Source organism: Protopterus annectens, chromosome 5.part0 (assembly GCF_019279795.1).
Source record: "Protopterus annectens isolate FY-2018-M chromosome 5.part0, PAN1.0, whole genome shotgun sequence".
Taxonomy (NCBI): domain Eukaryota; kingdom Metazoa; phylum Chordata; order Ceratodontiformes; family Protopteridae; genus Protopterus; species Protopterus annectens.
In genome coordinates, this window is record NC_056735.1 from 1,384,171,623 (window position 1) to 1,384,193,702 (window position 22,080).

Here is a 22,080-nt window from a genome sequence, read left to right on the forward strand (position 1 = left end):
AGATGGGGAGGGGTAAAATTAGAGTTAAATTTGTCAGCCAGTAGGTTCATTATATCTTTGTACACATGTAGGTCTTATCATTCACAATCAGCTCAGTGCATATTGCTGCATTGTGCTTTTGAGATAACGAACATAACTGAAAAATACCTTGTGATTGTCTTTGGTTTGGGTTATTTTAGCCTCAAACTTGACTGTGGATTTTATTAAAAATAAAAATGTAATAATAAAAATGGAGTAAGCCTTACTGCATATTGTCCCAAGTCGCTGTCCTTGAGTCTGTCTGTCTTTGCCTGAGTTCCTGATACAGTTAGACCTTCCAGTCCCCCTTTGGACACCGAACTGGAAATTATTGCCATATCTAAAATTAGCTTGATTTGACAGTGTCTTTCTATAGCAATATCTGCAAAGCAGAAAAAAAGCAGTATCTGGTTCTTAAAATAAAACATTTGCAACTTTAAGTTATAAACTGATTACACTGTTTTTTCTTTGTAAATATTTCTCTTGGCTGAAATGAACCATTGGTGCTATTAAATAGATTATTGTAAGTCTGTGACCAAACTGATAATGTGCTAAGGAAAATAGGCTGCAGCTTCATTAATGAATCAAATGGAAAACTCAGTGTCATTTTCTCCCTTTCCTAAGCTCTAACAAAACTAAAGTAATATTCTTAACACTGTACTAATTCTTCAGCATTTCTTTCATTTATGTATCTTTATAAAATTAATCTTAACTGTTGAGATTTTTTTTTACTTTTACTCTGTGATTCTCAGACTGTAATGTATGCACCATAATTGTTTTCTTGTTGCCAAAATCTTCAGATAAAAAATAACTTACTGCAGAGAAACTTTCACTAATAATATATAACTGATCTTTACCATACAGTTTTATAGTATACAGTACTGTATTCAATTCAGCTCACTGAGCTGACCTGTAATTGTAATCTGATAATGCAGTTATAGAAGTCCATACCTCTGGTATGCTCTGTAAATGGCAGTTTGTCTGAAATGTGTAAAATTTTGAACCATTTGCATATGCACTTTTACCACTAGAACTGAACTGAGGTGATCCGGTTTGCAAGTATGTGAAATGTCCTTGTACAGTAAATTACATTTCACTCTTTCCTTACTTGAGATTTGACTGGCAAATAGTAATTATGCTGTACTCTTTTCTTGCATGTGATCTGAAACTTTGACTGTACTGTCACTTTTAAAAATGTAATATTGACTTTAAATTCTGTACTCTGTAAAACAAAATTAGCAAAACATTAACATGATGTAAATGATCTTCTATTTGTATATCAAGATATGATTTGCAACACTATTGCCATATTTCAATGGTTTTGACAATATCTGCTGAAATAAAGCAATAGGAAAAAATAATCTGCTTGATCTGTAACTAAACCATTTTTCTAACAGATTTAACCTGACTGTCATTTCTTGTGTACCTTACACAACACATGGTACCAGAATGGTATAGATATTATATTTGTCATAAAAGTGAATTGATTTGACTTTATTCTTACTTTACTACCTTTTCCTTTCCAGTCTGTCATCAATTCTCTGATAATAAGATACAGTTTATGAAACTGGGATAACACACCACACTTCAGCTGTAGCAAGTGAAATAGAATTTAGAGATTTGTAGGTTTATACCAGGCTAATGACCACTAGAGCCCTTAGAGCCTAGCTATGCAACCCAGATGTGACCCACATTTTGCCTCTGTCCATCTGAAGCATAGGAGCCAGACAGATGAATTTTTGATTACCTATCCATTGGTCTAAGTCGTGCTTGCAAAGGGATAGAGAGGAACTCTGCTTTACATGAATGGGGAGCCTGTTGAAGAGAAGAATTCTTTGAGTAACATATCTGTCTCTCCAACACGTCCTATTTATGTTGCAACCAACATTTCAGCCTTTTAATCTAGGTTCTGATGCTGTTTGTTTTGCAGACGTAGAAAAGGTTTATCAAAACAGGGTCCGGAGATGGCCCTGTATGGCAGGCAAAAACAACCTGTCAGAAGCCTTTATGATATCAAATAAAGTGACAGGTTTTGATGTGATCAGCATAGGACACTGCATTTACTGCCTGTATCCTTTTTGTGAGGAACCTTGTGGATGTGTAAGTTGCTGTATGTGCCTGATCAGGTACATACTAAAGGAGGCATTATACTTTGAGCCTGATGATGGCTGAATACAGTGGTATAATGGCCTCTGTGTACTTAGATGCCATGTCCTTATTTGTATATGCTGAACAACATAGATGGATTTTCTTACTAACTTGTATACATGCTGGTCAAAGGCAGCTGTCTACATGAATTTTCAGATGCCTGCCAAGGGACTCAACTTATAAGGGTTTTTTATTGATGACAAAGTTACCTGGGGTGGTAGATTTCCCAGAATGTATTATAATGCATTTCTTACTACTGAGTTTTAAGCCATGGCTTTGGAACCAGATTTAAAAGAAAAAATAAAACAAATGTATTCAGTTGTTTCAAATTAATATCCACTTAACAAAATGCTAAAAAAGAGAATAAGCCTTAACTAGATATTCAGATGAATTGATAAAAAACCTCAAACATCAGAGGTTGCAATGATGAGAAGGCTAGCTGAGTATGAGGCTTCTCAAGAAAAGTTATTTAAAAGAAGAATAAGCCAGAGTGCACACAATTTTACTTTTTCAGTTGTACCAAAGAAACTAGAAGGAACAGACTGTATTAATTGTATAAAAGTGCAAGTAAGTTACTGGACTCTTTTTTTTTTTTTTTCATCACAGCAATTGTTAATTGAGATGACATATTGTGTGTCTTCTCCAGACATGGTCATGAGAAAGCATTGAAGGCCTATATTAGTAAAGATGCAATCATACCAGCATAAGGAGATGTTAAGTTGTCAATCTCGCCTTCATTCTTGCTGGATGGGTTCGGAGCCGATCCTCGGCTCCGACTCGGCACTTGCTTTAGCTTGAGAACTCCTTTTACCAGCTCGAGGCAACCCTATATCCCATGATGCAAGGCGGAACTACCTCAGATCTCGTTTGCCGCTTAGCGAAAGAGGTCTCCTTTGCCAGCTGAGGTAAGTGATTTTCTTGGTAAAATCAGAAAAGCTTAGGGTTTTATTTTCCCCTTTTATTCATAGTATAGTCTGTAGTGAATTACAGCCCACCCTATTCCCTTGTTTTTCAAACTTTTATAACCTTTTTATAACCTTTAGTGTAAAGTTTTAGTTAGGCCTAAAACCCCATTGGTTAATCCCTTCCTGTGTGTTGTGTGTAGGGGATTAATTTTGTGTGTTTGTTGGGGTTTGTGTGTGTTACTTCCTCCTAGGATATGTCTAGGGAAGGCAAGGTCTCAGGCTTCAAGAAGTGTGACTCGTGCTGTCAGAAAATGTCTCTGACAGACGGTCACACTTCTTGTGTTTATTGCCTGGGGCCTTTGCACCTGCAGGACTCCTGTGCTTTGTGTCACTCTTTTAGCCAGAGAGTCCTGCAGGAAAGGAGGAATAAGCTTATCCTCCGTGGCTCACTTAAGCCAGAAGGTTCTCCCTCTAAAGCAGGGTCTGGGAAACCTTCTAAGCTACCGAAGGCTCAGGCTTCAGTGTCCAAGCATCCTCCGGTGGCTCCGGCTCCATCGGAGCCGAGATCGGCTCCGGCTGGAACAGATGTATCCACCATAAAAGTAGTGGGTTCGGCACTGGCTGGTTCTGATACCTTGTCTACTGTGGCCTTGTTGGCTCCGGCTGGAGCCGACACCTTATCCAGCATCGGAGCCGAGAAACCTTCGGCTCCATCTGGAGTTCAGGGGACTTCGGCTCCGATGGCTTCGTCCCGAAAGAGTTCTCGGTCCCCTTCGTTACTGAGTATCCACTCGGCTCCGGGGTCTCCTCTTTTGTCGGAGTGGAGCCATCGGAGCCGATCTTCGAGATCTTCCAGGCTGTCTGACCACGACTTAGAGAGGGTGGTAAGCAGGCTGTTGAAGTCTCAGGCACTGGCCCAAATGCTCCATAGCCCGTCTCAACAGACTTCGGCTATAGCCTCACCCCTTGAACTTCCTCCTCCGACTCCACACCAGAGTTCGGAGCTGGAGCTTCTCGGGACAGCGACTGTTTTGATGCCGGAGCCGATACATCCTTCGGCTCTGTCGTCCTCGGCTCCGATCTCCTCCCTGAGGCCTTCCTTGGAGGGATCCGGTCGTCGGGTTTCCATTGTCGGCTCCGAGGGGGCCAGTGGCATCGGACCCTTGTCCGACCCCGCTCTACCTCTCGGGGCTTCGGCTTTGGTAAGCTCGGCGCCGACATCGGCCTCGGAGCCTTCCCTCTCATTGGATCCGGGAATTCCTGTTTCCTCGGAGCGGGGATATTCCAGCCTCCCGGGGAGGGGAGCCTTTGAGGTGATGAGGAGTGTCCTGGCCTCTGAGCCTGGTCAACGGTCCATCCCTCTAGCTCCTCCCTCATCAGTGCCTGCAGACGCCTCTTGCCAGCCTCTTGCTCTCAGGCCCAGGGATCCATCGCCCCAGGTTTCCCCATTGGGAATTTCCTCCTCTTCCAAGGTTTCTCCTGATCCTGCAGGGGAACCCCCTCGGAAGAGGACGTGTAAGAGGAAACACACAGACTCCCCTGAGTCTACTACATCTGATACCGACTTAGATGAGTCGGAGGGTTCCCCACGGTCCCCTCTGAGGATGTCTCCTTTTCAGACATCCTTGTGCTCCTCAAACAGTAGGGGAATTGGTCCACCATTGACCCCTCCGAGGATGAGTCGGTATACCTGGAGGCTTTTGGATCCCGACCCTCCACCTCCTGGGTGTCTCCGCCTTTCGACCCACTTATGCAGGTAGTGGCTCGGAAGGCGTGGGCGGCTCCAGATTCTGTGGAACCTGTCCCCAGGAGACCATCCAAATTCATCACGGCCCCTTCGGACAAACAGTTCCTTTCCAAGGGTGTCTCTGTGGATGCTATGGTGGTGGCGGCGGCCACTAAGAAGGAACTGGTGGATCCTTCAGTACCTGTCCATCCTCCTAACAAGGATTCTAGGACCATGGACAGGTATGGAAAGCAGATGTTTTCTTCTGCCACCTTTGCTATGCGTTCGCTGAATTATCTTTGTCACTTCAGGCTTCAACGAGATATTCTCAAGGAACTGGGTGAAGTAGTCCAGGATCCTTCTGCTGCTGGGGCTCAAGAAAAGATTGCCTCGCAGCTTGCAATCCTGAATTCCATATCTAACTCCTCCATGCGGCTCATATCCTATGCGGCCGATGGAGCGAGCAGGGCCGCAGGCACAGGAGTTGCTCTTAGACGCCAAGCCTGGATGCGGCTTTGTAATTTTGCGGACCCCTTTAAGGCGTCCTTCACTAATACCCCCTTTGATGGTTCGGCTTTGTTCGGACCTCAGGTGAAGGATACCTTGACCAGGTGTGAGCAGGACGGTAAAACTCTTTCTGCCGTTGGAGTCCAATTTTCCACTCCTTCTAGACCATATCCCAAGGGTCAGAAGGGGGGGAAGATGTGGTTCCGTAAAGCCCAAGGAGCTACACCGGACGCACGTGGTCAGTTTACCCCCAGAGGCAGAGGGGGTAACAATAATAGACGCCGCCCTAGAGGCAGGGGGGGTCCTCAGAACCAGGGCAACAGGGAGTCTCTTCCTGAGAAGCCCTTTCAGCATCCCTGAGGTGTTGCCCGACTGTCCACCCTTGGAGGCAGTCGGGGGAAGGATTTCACTGTACCCAGTAGCCTGGCAATCCCTATCACAAGAGATGTGGGTACAGTCGATCATATCCGAGGGTTACAAAATCCCCTTCGAAAGGTTTCCCGTACCTCTACAATCCCTTCCAGACATCTCACCCGGTCAAAGGGATTTGGCAGAACAGGAGGTTTCAAAGCTCCTAGAAAAAAGAGCCGTCCAGATGGTGCCGGCAGACCAGGTAGGATCCGGCGTCTACTCGAGATTCTTTTTGGTCCCCAAAAGGACGGGAGATTGGAGACCAATATTAGACCTGAGCAATCTAAACAGATTTGTCAAGAAGGCAAGATTCGGGATGGTCACGCTTCAGTCCATTCTGCCATTTCTGGGCAAGGACAACTGGATGTGCTCTATAGACCTTCAGGATGCGTACTATCACATAAAGATTCACAGACGCTCCAGAAGGTTTCTCCGCTTCGGCTAGGGACCAGTCATTACCAATTCAGAGCACTGCCCTTTGGCCTCACTTCAGCCCCCAGAGTGTTTACCAAATGCATGGCAGTGGTCACAGCTCATCTGAGACGTCAAGGATTCCAGGTGTTTCCCTACTTGGACGACTGGCTCCTCTCCGCCACCACCAAGTGTCAGCTTCTTCAGTCCAGAGACTACACTCTACAGCTTTGCAGGAGTTTGGGAATTTCAGTAAATTTCGAAAAATCTTCTCTGCTGCCTTGCCAATCTATCACCTTTATAGGCGCAGAATTAAACACCGTCAAAATGTTAGCCAGACTAACAGATCAAAGAATTCTGGACACCCAAAAATTTGTTCGGATTCTATTGCAAAGCAACAAGATCAAAGCCAGATTTATACTGAAGGTTCTAGGTCTTATGGCTGCGGCCATTGTTCTTCTACCACTGGCTCGCTTCCACATGCGTCTTCTGCAGTGGATGCTATTCACGCAGTGGTCGTACCACAGTCTTCCGATGAGGCACGAAATCTTAGTCACACAGTCGTGCAGAGCTCATCTGAACTGGTGGATATCTTCCCCTCTTCTTCATCAGGGCCGACCCTTTATTCCCCCTCCTCCAGTTGCCACAGTCACTACGGATGCCTCTCTGATCGGGTGGGGGGGGCATTATCAGGGCAGGATGGTCCACGGGACGTGGCAACCCATAGAATACCATCTGCACATAAATGTCCTGGAGATGAGAGCAGTGCTTTTAACGTTGCAAGCCCTCAACGACTTTCTTCCCACAGGGACTATTGCAGTACAAACGGACAACATGTCCGTGGTCTGGTACATCAACAAACAGGGCGGGACCAGGTCCTATCCGTTATGTCGAGAAGCTCTCAGACTTTGGCAATGGGCGATCTCTTCTCAGCGGTTTCTGATAGCAACGCACATCCCCGGCAAGTCCAACCTATTGGCGGACAGGCTGAGCAGATCCATTCTGATGCCTCACGAGTGGTCTCTCAATCAATCTGTAGTGGATCAGATATTTCTGAAGTGGGGCACTCCTTGTTGCGATCTTTTTGCTACTCCTCAAAACAACAAGTGCCCCGATTTTTTCACTCTCTTTCCCCTTCCAGGCCAACCCCTGAGAGACTCTCTAACCCAGGATTGGCCCCGGGGACTTCTGTACGCTTTTCCTCCCTTTCCCTTGATTCCACAAGTCATTCAGAAAGCCACCGTTTTGAGAGCCAAGTTGATCCTCATTGCCCCATATTGGCCTCGACAAATTTGGTTTCCGTCTCTGCATCGTCACCTTCTGGTGCAGCCCTGGCATCTGGACCCAGTTCCGGATCTCTTGATCCACCAGTCGGGTCAGCAGCACCGGGCCATTCATTCTCTCAACCTCACTGCTTGGTTGCTCCACTTCCTTCCCTAGCCAGGCTACCGATGATTTCTGACTCAGAGACATTTTAGTGTCTTCTTTGAAGTCGTCCACTAGGACTGTTTATGCTAGCAAGTGGCGACATTTTTCTATTTGGGCAAATTCCAGAAATATTGATCCCTTTACTGCTCCTGTACATTCTGTTTTAGATTTCCTGGCGGAGGTTTTTCATTCAGGATCCTCGTCATCTACAGTCAAAGTACAACTGGCTGCTATTTCCAAGTATCATGTTGGCTTGCATGACAATAACATTATGTCTCATAGATTATGCAAGGCCTTTCTGAGAGGAGTTTTTCTCCTAAAACCACCTATAAAGCATCCTCCTCCGCAATGGGATCTAAACTTAATGTTGGCATCCTTGATACTACCTCCCTTCGAACCGTCTGCTTCATGTTCTTTGAAGTTATTGACCTGGAAAACTATATTTTTACTGGCTGTCACTTCTGCAAGAAGGGTTTCGAGATTCAAGCTCTCTGCATTCGTTCCCCTTATTTGGTTTTCATAAGGACAGGGTATCATTAAGAACTAACCCTTCCTTTCTCCCCAAAGTCGTGTCTCAAACCAATATTAACCAATCTATAGATCTACCAGTCTTTTTCCCAAACTATTCCGACAGAGCTGAACAGAAACTGCATTTTTTGTATGTCCATCGTCAGCTCAGGTACTATTTGCATAGAACTAAACAATTCAGAAAATCGGACCAATTATTTGTCTCCTATGCAGAAAACAGGATAGGTCTTCCAGTTTCTAAAGTGACCTTATCCAGATGGTTGACTTCCACCATTTCCTATGTGTACTCTCTCAGAGGCAAACAGCTATCTTCTAAACCAAAAGCACACTCAACCAGGAGTCTATCCACTTCTGCAGCTTTTCAGGATAGACTACCCATTGATACCATTTGTTCAGCAGCTACTTGGGCCACGCCTCATACCTTTGTCTCTCATTACAAGTTGGACTTGGCCTCCAGAGATAGGGCCAGTTTTGGTTCCACAGTTCTCAAGAGTCTGTTCCATTGAGCCACCCGGGATACAGGTGCTAGGGACGCGGTCCCATCCAGCAAGAATGAAGGCGAGATTGACAACTTAACATTTAGAAGTTATGTACCTACCATAACGTTCCATGTTAGTTGTCTTCTCTCGCCTTCTTTCTTGCGTCCCTCCCTCCTTCCCCCTGGCCTGGACAGATCTTGAAGAGTTCCTATTAGGTTGTTTTCCTCCTGAGCCTTCATATGAGGACTTCTATTAGGAACTTGTGTTCTTAATTATGTTAGGATAGTCTTTAGCAGGGTAGGTTAGCTACCAAACGAGATCTGAGGTAGTTCCGCCTTGCATCATGGGATATAGGGTTGCCTCGAGCTGGTAAAAGGAGTTCTCAAGCTAAAGCAAGTGCCGAGTCGGAGCCGAGGATCGGCTCCGAACCCATCCAGCAAGAAAGAAGGCGAGAGAAGACAACTAACATGGAACGTTATGGTAGGTACATAACTTCTAATTCTTGACAAAATTGTGGCAGAAAGGAAAAGTAGTAAAAAAAAACTGAGACAGCAGAGTGTTTGTGAGAAAGTATTATTCACTGTACACTAGGTAAAAAGAAGCATGTTTGCAGTAGCCATTTAGAAGAATCAGGAGTTATCTTGGACATGAACCAGAAACTGAAGTTGGTAGATGGAGATGATTAGGAAGACTAGCAACACTGGATGTGAATAAATTGGTGACTATAAGACATAATTTCCATTGGATATAGGAATAGACATGAACTATTGCTTTACAAGAAAAAGTGGTTTAGAATGAGTGAAGGTTTGTTAACTTTGTTAAACTCTGGAGTGAACTGTAAAGCATATTTTCATTAATATTTAGAAGGGCACTGAAGGTAATGAAGTAACAAAGTAAAATAGTATTTCTGAATGTTTTTTTTTTTTTTTTTTTAAATAAAAGTTCATGATATAAACTGTGTTGTATATTGTAAAGTGGTTTTGGACAATGTGCAGTCAGGAGTATTTTAAATGTGAGGTTGAGGAGTCTTACCAGTGACTGCTGTATATACTAAATATATTAAAGCAAACAAGTACTTTTTAATTGTAAGCTAAATAGGCTTTACACTAATGAGATAAAGAAAGACAGGGCCGTAGAAAGTTAAGGTTCATATAATCTGACCTTGTGATGCTGGATTTGGGGTCTGTAAAAGTGTACTCATGAATGTATTTATCTTGTTTTTACAGAGGTGGATGTCTGGTGTAATCTCCTTGGCTTGAAAAAAAATAAGACAATATGATTAAAGACTTTAGAAACTAATATATATGTTGTATGTTACATCTGCTTGATCACTACTATGTATATACACATTTTTTTATATGTAATTAGTCTGAACTACTCTGTTATTACTTGCATATATATATTTTTTGTTTGGAATGTTTTCTATTTCACCTGGGCAGAGTCTGGTCAATATTGATCAGTGCAATACCCTATTAAAGAAATATTACTAAATAAAAAAGCAATGGTGATCCAGAGGGAGGCAGAATTTAAGAAAATATTGTTGGCAGGTCCTGATGCAGAGAAAGCATTTGATTGAGTTGGCTGGAATTTTATGAGAAGGGCAATGTAAGCATTTGCACTACCTGATAGAATCAAACCAGAGATCTTCTCAACCCAAGGTAGCTTGAGAAATTTCTTTTAATAAAAACTATCTACTCCTACATCATACATTAGCAAGATTCAAGTCTCCACCAAACCCAGTTAACTACACTTGAGTATGCAGAAATATACACATTTTACTAGCATGTAAACAGCTGCATAGATGCAACTGTACCCAGTAGGAACAAGTGCATGGCAAACCCCAGAAACTGACATGGTGGAAACATAATATTAGCAAGCTTTATAATAAAAGGAAAATAATTTTGACCACAAAGTAAGAACAGTAATTCCTATAATGTTAGAGTTCTTGTCACTGAAATAAATGACTCAGGAGCTAAATAAAATCCACCAAAGCCAAGTTTCAGGCTAAAATATCTACCCAAGCCAAAGATAATCGCAAGGGATTTTTTAGTTAATAGTCACAAAGGACAATGCACTCAGCTTATTTTGAACAATGTTACCCACACTGAGAGTGAAGGTATATCTAACCTACTGGCTGATAACTATCCATCTGTCCCTTAAGATATACCTGTAACTGGCTCTCCTCCAGCAATCGCACAAGACCAAGTCTTAAAACTGTTATCAAGAAGTAAAAATACTGCATTTATGGGGCTTGCCAATATCCCTGCATGTATCTTAAAATGCACGAAGCATGATTTAGACACCTCTAATAACACTGTTCACTTTCACCTTTAATACAAGTTTTGTACCAAATGAATGAACAGCTACAGTCATTCCCCTGGAAAAGGGACGACCTTCTGCAGACCTAGACAATTAAAGACTCTTAAGTCTGAGCAGCTTCCTATGCAATGCTATGGAAATAGTTATGGAATTAATCAATCGGGACAAAAGGAACCTCGAAACACTACACCCACCTCAATTTAGATTCATCAAGGGCAGGTCATGCTTACTCAACCTGGTGGATTTTTGAAAAGGTCACCAAAGCAATAGATGAAGGCAAAATGGTGTACACTGCATATCTCAACCTGGCTGAAGCTTTTTACACAAAAAGCTAAATAAATCCCTATGTCACCCACTGCATTGCAATCTGTCTCAGATAGATGCAGCTAATCAAAATAGGAGAAGTTACCTCCACAAAGTGACCAATCACCAGTGGAGTCTGATAGGGTTCTTTGCTGGGACCTCTACTGTTTGGCATTTACTTTTCTGAAGTAAAAGCCAATACCAAAGTGCCTTTCAGAATAAACATAGAAAAATCCAAAAATAACTGAAAAAGGCAACACCAAAGCAGATAATCCTTTTAAAATTAACTTTTAATCCAACAGATTATAAAGACAGTGAGCGCTTTTACTTATTCACAACATTTCATCAGACTAAGTAAAAACCATTAACTGCCAACCATAAATAGTAAATTCAAACCCTTCTGACCTATGGTTCAACAGAAACAATTGTGACATCATGTTGAAATTTAAAATTTAAAAAGACATGCTTTATAAACAACATTCTTCAAAATATATACATAAATAAAGCATGCATCATAAGAAACACTTATAAAGCACATGTGCATTCGATATATAAATATTAATATAATACATATGCTCATAAATATCACAATAAACATACACTTTTATATTTAAAATTAAAAAAAATGTATGTAGTGTAGTTCATTTTAACAACTAACTAAAAACAGTATATATGTATGCTTGTGTCTAAAAATCATCCACATGAAACTGAAAATTAAAATTCTATTTAAAGTGATTAATGTGCATGTGGTCTGGCTGATAAAAAAAAGGTTTTATCGTCATCCTATCATTCAGTCCACTCATTTTATGTGCTTCTAATTGAGCAGTATAAGAATATAGAAGCAGTATTGGCCATGGAATTTACTTCTACAAGAAATGAGCTCAAGGATGTCTTAAGTGTAACAGAAATGGACAGCTTCATTAGCGATCTCACTATAAGTTTAACAGCACTTGATAATAAATTATTACAGGAGAAGAAGAGGAAATTGGAGAGAGACTTCGATTTTCACAGGGGCAATGTCTTCTCGTGGGCCAGGGATACTAATGCTGCTAACATGGAGAGCATTTCCACTTTCCACAAGCAGAGAGGGGCGGATCACTGAAGGTACAATGATGACGACACCGGAAACAATGGCATAGGTGGTGCAACAAACTGAAGAATTGAGGGGAACTCAAAACAGCAGTGCTCAAGGAGGCATCATGCTTTTGCCAGGTAGGGAAGTCGTCTCACACCTGGGCAGCATGGATATCAGGAGGAAGTTCAACAGGAAAAGGCCACAACTTCCACAGGGAATGTGGAGATACCGGCAGATGATAGCAACAACCGTTTTTCCTTTCCATTACCAATACGCCAGATAGAGAGGCAAGTTTGGTCTCCACAGAACCGTGTGAGAAAGTGCAAGGGTACAGAAGAGAGGTGCGAATTTCAGCACAAGGTGCTACGACCGATACAGAGGACTTGATTATTAACTTATCCAGGTATATACTTTCCAATAGTGAGAGATCTCTGTTAAACAAAGGTCTCTCATTTATACCGTCTAAAAACTCTGACTTAATGGATGTGATTATAGACATTAAATTGTTCACTAGAAATGTGGCGCTGAAAATGATGTTTTGGGATAATATGAATAATAATTATAAAGTTTTTAAAAAACCTTCTACATTTATACCTCAGATGCATCCACTTTTAGATGCATTTGAAAGAGCTTGTGAAAGTGATTTATTACAATTGTCAATGTCACACACCAGACCTGACTTTTTTAATTTAACTAGTAAAGAATCTGAAGCTTTGAATAGATGGCAGAACAATGCTGAGATAGTAATTAGACAAGCAGATAAGGGTGGAGCTGTGGTGTTGGATAGAGATTTCTATAAGAGGAAAATGGAGCAACTATTGGTTGACAACAACACTTATAAGTAAGGTGCATCTAGACAAGATCATAAAAAGTGTCCATAGTGAATTATATGACCTTCATTTATGTAGAGTAATAGACACAAATCTGTATAGATACTTTTTAGTTGAGAAACCGATCATCTCCACTTTCAGGGGACTGCCAAAGGTCCATAATGGCTTGATGGACCCCAATATGAGACCTATAGTCTCGGGGAGGGGATGGCTTACAGAAACTCTCTCCATTTATTTTGAAAAACAACTTAGACCAGTGGTAGATGGTGTATCCACTATAATTAGAGATACACAACAGTTCTTAGAGACCTATGCTGGGTATGTTTTTTCTGATGCAAACAATAGTAATGAACTTTTGGTTTCACTTGATGTTGTTTCTTTATTTACATCCATACCAAATAACACAGGAATGGAGTATGTTAGGCTCTTATTAATTGAAGGAGTGCCAAGGGATCTCATTATGAGATGCATGTCATTGATGGACATTGTATTGAATGATAATGTATTTTTATATGAAGAGGAATATTTTCTACAAATCAAGGGAGTGGCAATGGGCATCCCATGTGCGAACTCGTATGCCAACCTAGTGTTGGCATATTGGGAGAAGACATATGTATTGAACAGTGGAGATTATGGGGAGTACATTGGTTACTACAAATGTTTTGTAGATGATGTTTTTCTTGCATGGAAGGGCACTAGTGAACGATTGGAAGAATTTGTGGAATATCTGAATGGGACAACAGATTTTCTGTCTTTTGAATGTTAGTTCCCAGAAGAAATTACAATATTTAGATGTACAATTGAGCAAGGAGGAAGATGGTTTACACACTAATATGTTTAGGAAACAATGTTGGAAAAACAGCTTGTTGCATTGGAGCAGCATGCATCCAACTCACATTTATCCTAATATAATGAAGAGTCAAATACTAAGGGTATCAAGACTTACTAGTCATGAATCTTACAGAGAAGCATTTAAGACATTGGCAGATAACTTTAAACAATGAGATTATAAAGACGGTGAGATAGAGAGATCTTTGTATAATAATAAGTCACATAGGAAGACCATACTTCCAAAGTAATACAAATATTGACAGGGTTGATGAAGAAGGTTTGAATGCAAGAGGAAATGAGGGGCTTAAAGTGATTACTCAGTTTACTAATAGGAATAATAAGGTAAGAGAAGTAATAGAAATTGGAGATTATTGAATGTAGATGATGCTATCACTACGATAGTTGCTAATAGGTCGAGATACACGTATAGAAACACAAAATCACTTAAGCGATTACTTTGTTATGAGCAAGAAAAGATTCATACTATAAGATATTCAGACAGATAGGGGACATTTGCTTGTAGGGGCTGCAACCAGTGCCCATACATGGCAGGTGATAATACATTTGTTCACCCTGATACTAGACAGGATTATGCGTTTAAACAATATGCAGATTGTAAGATGAGGGACTTGGTGTACCTGGCACAGTGCCAGGCATGCAAGTCCTTCTATGTAGGTAAAACCAATAGGACCCTCAGAGAAAGAGTAAGAGGGCATATTTATGCTATAAACAAAGAAGATAAGAACACATTAGCCAAACATGTGCTAACCTATGGTATGACACATAAGTTTAAGTTTAGAGCATTAGAATTGATTAAGAAATCAGGCAGATTAGGGAATGTTAAGACTTACACAAGGGTAAAGAAAGTAGATGGATAATATGCTTGCAAGCACATAAAATGAGTGGACTGAATGATAGGATGACGTTAAAACCTTTTTTATCAGCCAGACCACATGCACATTAGTCACTTTAAATAGAATTTTAATTTTCAGTTTCATGTGGATGATTTTTAGACACAAGCATACGTATATACTGTTTTTAGTTAGTTGTTAGAATGAACTACACTACATACAGTTTTTAATTTTAAATTTATTTAAATATAAAAATGTGCATGTTTTTGTGATATTTATGAGCATATGTATTATATTAATATTTATATATCGAATGCACATGTGCTTTATAAGTGTTTCTTATGATGCATGCTTTATTTATGTATATATTTTGAAGAATGTTGTTTATAAAGCATGTCTTTTTAAATTTTAAATTTCAACATGTCATAATTGTTTCTGTTGAACCATAGGCCAGAAGGGTTTGAATTTACTATTTATGGTTGGCAGTTAATAGTTTTTACTTAGTCTGATGAAACGTTGTGATAATGTGAAAGCGCTCACTGTCTTTATAATCTATTGGATTAAAAGTTCATTTCAAAAGGATTATCTGCTTTGGTGTTGCCTTTTTCAGTTATTTTTGAATACCAAAGGGCTCTGTTTGACTAAGTTTGCAGATGACTGCATGCTAGGAGTAGTCATTGAATCCCCAAATGACTTATCCACCCTGTAGGAGGGTTTGTCTCAAATAAATAACTTGACAAAATCATGGTCTGAAACAAAATGCCACAAAGTGTATTGTATCTTTTGGGAAGTCATCTCCCTGAGGGACTACCAGGTTTATGATACACCCCTAACAGTTGACCCAGTTGTTTGGGATTGAGAGACTTGTGTAGACAGCGACTTAACTTTTGACCAGCATCTTACTGTTGTAAGAAAGTCCTGTATTGCATAGCTTTTAAACAAAGGGATTGGAATGTATCTGTCCAGATGCATGCAACAACTGGAATGCCCACAGAGGTACCTTACTAAAAGGATAGGAGACCTAAAAAACATGTCCTTCATGGACTGACTCAGAGCCCTGTACTATACTCAGTATCCTACAGACTGCTAAGAGGTGACTTGTGTTTGGCATATAAGGCATCCTGTGACCCATTACTGATGGATTTACTGCACATCAGTAAGACAAATGGCATTAGAAATACTCAGTCTAGGGATCTAAACCTTTTCTGCAGCATCAACAGAACAGTTTGGGGGCACAGGTATGTTTCACAGATGATACTGCTGCTCCCTATGGAAATGGTACTTGGGAAAAAAAAAAGACTGTATACAGAAGAGCAGCAAATTTTGAAAATCACTCTTCTACTCAAAACTTGTTTTTGCAGGGAAGAGGCAAAACCCCCGCACCCCAAACTGATATATACCAATTCTGAGATTGTCATAGCTCAGAGAAAAGGAAATATTCCAAGAAATGAAATCTTGAACTTGTAAGTTTCATTTTTTCAGTCAGTCTCCATGTTTCAGGAGTTACTTTAGCTGGTCCTGACATTTCAAATTGTTATTGGATTCAGATTCTCCATCCACATAAAACAAGGTGCCTCCCTGCCACATAGATTTATAGATGAGAAACAGAAAAGTTACCCCAGGACTGTACCCTGTACTGATGGACAGATGCAGCTCCTAAATGCCTTATTCCATTAAATTATCTCTATTGTAATCCAAGTTATTCCCTTTAGGGGTAATATATAATTATTAACATGGGATGGGCAAGGCCAGTCTATATCTAAATGATATAGGTTATTTCAAGCACAAAAAAGGAAACTGGCTAGGCTTAAAATGGCCCACAAAGGCAGCTAGCCGAGTACTTACATATGAACCTATAAATAGTTGGGTTAATTTAGAGGATATAAAAATAGAATCAAGAATTAGGGTGGAAGGGTTCCTCTCTGACAAGCCTGTTTTAGACAGAAGAACCAAGCATGGGTGTCCTCTCTCCCTGTTGTTTGCATTATATTTAGAACCATTGATAAAAAAATACCTACAAAAAAAAAAAAAAAAGATTCCAATTCAAGGCTATAACTGCTATGGTAATCAAAAAAGTTAACTTTATTTGCAGATGATATTTTGCATTTGTTAAATTAAAAATAAGGACATTTGGGTGTTGTGGAGCACTTCAGTTTTATGTCTTTTTCAGATATAAATTAATGAAGATAAAACAAAGGCTATAGTGGTACAATATGTACCAACACATGAATTGGTTCTGCAATACCTGTATTTATGGGGACACACTATGATAAAACATTTAGGTGCATGGATTAAAAAGGATTCAGCCGTGGCAGCTAAGAATATGTGGGAAGGAACTAAACAAAATATAATAAAACTGAGAAACTGGAAGGTCTTGTTTAAAGATATGGCTAGTAATATACAAGCAGGGAAACATGTTTCTACTCTCTTTAGTTTTATATACTAGCCAGACATAATTTTATCAACAAGAGATGTTCTGGACAAGTTGTAATAAAAGTTGAAGGAATATTTCTGGGAGGATTATAGGGCAAGAGATAAGTGGGATAAGTCAATCTTTCCTATAGACCAAGGTGGTTCAGGATTACCTGATTTAAATGGATACTTTGGAACAATGCAGATGAATATAACTCAAAGTGGAAAGGGATGATAATGAAATGGGGAAGTCTGAAAAATAGGGTGAGACTAGTATTTTCGATATAGACCCTTAAGGAGAATAATGACAACCACACAGGATACTATGTTCATAAAGTATTCAAAGAACTAAGCCAGTATGAGAATGGAGAAAGGAGATTCTGCCATTAGGGGTATAGAAAGTAGATAAGAGGGGGATAGAATGTACTGAAAAAAACTAGCAAGGAAACCAATGTATTGGTAGCAAATATCTTGAGAGAGAAAAGAAATAGAATGGGATGAGGCCAAGCAGAAGTATGGACTACAGATTAGGATTGTCTTTCTGTATCGGGGATTAATATCAGAATATAGGCAAAAGGAAAGGGACAGGGATGCTAAATGAAAGACCAGCTCTTGCAGAGTTTTTAGTTGAGTCCAGAACAGAAGTTCCTGTTAAAAAAAGGAATAATTCATATGACATATAAAACATTGCATAATAACTATAAGAATCAATCACAATATGTCAGAAAAGACTGAGAAGAGAGACTGGAAAGATAATTTGCAAAGGAGCAATGGGGGCCATCAGTATGGCTCCCAAGTATACAGTGAAGTCCAGAAGGTTTAGGATTTTTGCTTGGAAACATTTGCATATGTATTTTTATACATGGAGGTGTGATAGGAAAGGGAGACAGGTAACTATGAACATTTTTTGGGGGGGGATTTAATGAGTTGACAGATTTTAAAAATGCCTATAGAGTACTCTGTCAGACATTCTGGGAGCAAATGGCTGTAACTAAGGAAATTATTATTTTGGTGTAGGAGACTGGATCTGATTTGCCTAGACATAATAAGGCCTCACCAAGTTTAATTCTATTGGCTGCCAAAAAATAATTACTGAAAAATAGAAAACAAAATCTAAACCATCTGTAACTATAGTACTAAATATTGTAAAGGAGGTATAAGAACTAGAGGTGGGATCCTAAGAAAAGGGATGAAGCAAATCAAATAGAAATAAATGGAATTTGTGGGAACAATACAAGCAGAGTAATGTTCAGGATTAGGAGTGAAGTTTAAGGGATGGTAGGACTTGAGCAATTTATGTAATGTTGGAGTAAATGTTAATTGTTAAAAATACTTTAATAAAGGCATTTATAAATTGTAAAGAAACGTATTTGTTGCTGAATATGCAGTTGTGATTGTGGAAATTTTGATAATGTAGTTAGAGATATAGCAGAGAACTTCAGTACTGAAATTATGACTGAAATTATATCTTTCTTGTAGCAGTGATCTCCTAAAAGGACACACAATCCGACACTAATAGAAATTTTGTTACAAGTAAAAGGTACTAGTGAGTGTGACTGAGAAAGGGTAGTGGATTGGATTCTGATCATGAAAAAATATTATGCAGAACATCTGTCACTAGTGTCCATATCAGTTTGTGTATGGCTAGAACCTGAATTTCCCTTTTGTTCTGACTGATAAGTTGTATGCTCTAAAAGGGACCACTTGGAGCATCACGGTGGTTGAACATATTTTTTAATTATATGCAACAAGAAGAGCATTTGCTGAGGTCAGGTGTTTGGACACAATTTAAAAGGCAAATTAGAAGACTTTATACCATAAATAAAAGGCTTGAAACAAGAGACAGAGTACACTGCAAAAGGGCTGACTGTGCAGAGTAGAAGGGGCCTATAGTCAACTTTGGCTAAGGGATAGCTATGAATTTTGTGAGAAATGGCAGTATTTTCTGTAAGGGTGCATAATTCAAGATTTCACAAAGTAAAGAAGGAAATGGAGGACTTCCAAGATGGCTGCATACTGATCGAACAGGTTGATTAGAGCTCTCCCAATGTGAAAACTGGGCAACTGTGAAAAATGTCAGTCAAAGCTATAATTTCAGGTCTAATTTAGTTAATGGCTAGTGAGTTCACTGCTTGGATGCCAGCAAAACATTTTGAAGAACGTAAGAGACAAATCAACCAGAAAAGGAGATGAAAAAACTCTGAGAAGCATCTTGTAACCATTCAGCAAAAAGCAATTCAAGTTTCAGTTCTGATACAGGGGATGGCTTCCAATAATTTAGATGAAAAAAATCAAATGCCCTCAGATGTGTTTAAAATAAGTGAAAAATGGAACTGAACAAGTATTTAAAGTTAAATAACAAAAGGCTGGGGAAAAAACAGCAGAAGCTTTAACAAGCTATCCAGATGAACAAAAACGGCAAAAATCTAAGGCTGAAGTGATAAAAAGCCTGGCTAAGCTGTAGGCTTCTCAAGATGATTGGTTTCAAAAAGTTGAATTAGAAGATAAGGGCATGCAGACAAAATCTGAGAATCCTGTTTCATCCTATTTGGTATGATTTGTGGGATATAGTTACTTATCAAATCCATTCTAGTAACTTTTGCTAATGTTTTGAACCTCAAGCCCCTTCAAAACTCCCATAATGCACTTATCCCTATCTCTTATCTAGTTTGTCGCTTTTCAGGAACAAACAAGATCCTCAACACACAGCTAAATACTTCAATTAATTAAATTCTCTGCCTTAAAATTGAAATGGGTGCCATCTATCCTCCCCCATTTTTCTAGTGTGTATCGAATTGGCCTATAACCTCATCTACTGGCTCCTTCCCCAGTTGTAGGTTCACTGCTTGCAGTTTTGGAGCCAGTATCAAATTTGGAGACTGTCAGCTCAGTACCAAATCTCTTGCATCTGACTCCCTCAACACCAACAGCCCTGGTGACAACAGAGCCTCACGTCTGACTGCTTTGTGACAGGATTTCAGCACTATCCTTGTCTCCAGTTTGCTCTGTGCCATTCTCAGTGTTAGAATGTTCAGCATTTTAGGTGTCAGCTCTGATATTGATCTTAGTACTATTTAGGTCTTTGTTGTTGTTAATGCTTTCTTCAGTTGACATCCACTTTGAGGATGAATACAACCCCAATTCGGTGGTCCCTGATGCTGACAGACACTAGATTGGCTTTTGAGGGTTTTGGAAGGATAACCGCTTTCTGTTCTAGGAAGACCATAAAAGATCTATTGACACTGGCTCCATCCTCTGGCACCCTTCATTCAAAACTTCAGCCCTGTCGTCATTCATCCCATGGATGTAGCAGTCCTGAAAGCTTAAAACATCCACCTCCACGCGCTGAGGCAGAGTTGTCTGGAGATTAGGATGAATCATGACTGGGTCTTCGGAAAAAGGCATACAATAACACTCAGTGACTCCAACTTCAGACATGGATTTAGATGGTATGGATGCAGTCCCTTGTAGAAGATGCTAATTTTGGTGTAATCCTTGAATTGATATATCAGGGGGTATTGGTCCACAAACCAACCTTCCCAGGATGAAAAAGTGTTATTTGAGGCTTTCTTGTCTGCACACTTTACCTGTTAGGTGGTACTTCCTGCCAACTGTCTGATTGATTTGGTCACCAGGAGAACATGAAAAGAACCTGACAAGGGAGGCAATTCCTAGAAAACCTTATAAAATTATTCAATCCTCTTAAGGACAGGCAATACTAGAATAAGGGCTTTATGGTGGGCTTTCATTGTAGCAGTAGCAATTCAATGAGAGCTGACAAATGATACAATAGTTGTCTATCTGTTAAATAAGGAATTACATGCAATGGACAGGATACGGAAGCATACTTATGCATTGGGCGCATTTTCCATAAGAGTATTAAATTATATTACCCCATGAACCACTTCCAAAGAGACATAGCTGAACAAACCTTGGACTCTGCAAAAAAGATGGACACTTTAGAGTGTAGAAGACAAGTTGAAAGTCACCTGGCCATAATGCTGAATATTTGTAGTGTCTTCATGAGGCTCTTATACAATGCAATCCATGGAGCAGTAACAACTTTAAAGCATTCTTCATCAATGCTCCTTATGATGGATCCTCATTATTTACACCAAAATTAAAGAAAAACTGCAGAGGAGTAAGCAGGAAAGAAAGATGCTGTATGCTCTTAAGACTAAAATTTGAAAGCCTGCAAAAATCCTATAACAGATATCAAAAAGACTTCAACCAGAATTTATAAGATTCATTAAAGTATTATACTCCAAACCACATACTATACTACAGGTTAATAAAAGGTTATTTTTTTAGAATAGATCGTAAAAATGGAACTAGACAAAGATGCCCCCTGTCACCATACTTCTTCAGTTTGTATATAGAACCATTATTTCTACTTATCACACAAAAATATCAACAAATAGCAAATTTATATAATACAATGATTCCTTTTACAGCCTTCGCAGATGACCTGAACCTATGTTTTACAATATCAAGCTCTGATATCGAGAAAATCTTAACCTCTATAAGCGACTACTCAAAATTCTCTAATTGTAAAATAAACCTAGAAAAATCACTAGTATTTCCTGCCAATCTATCCTCCAAACTAACAATATACCCACTGCCTACAGAAATTAAATTTAAGCACACTATGAAATATCTCGAAATTATTTTTCATCAAGACCCATCATTGGTGTGCCAAAGCAATGTAACAGACCTCTGGTCAACAATACAACAGGACCTTCATGGATGGGAAAAACTTCATTTATCTGTACTAGCCAGGGTTGCCGCCATCAAGATGAACATTCTACCCAGAATGTTATACCTATTCAATGCTACTGATATATCAATACAAGATAACTTCTTCCATAAACTACATTTTTCTCTCTCCAAGTTTGTAT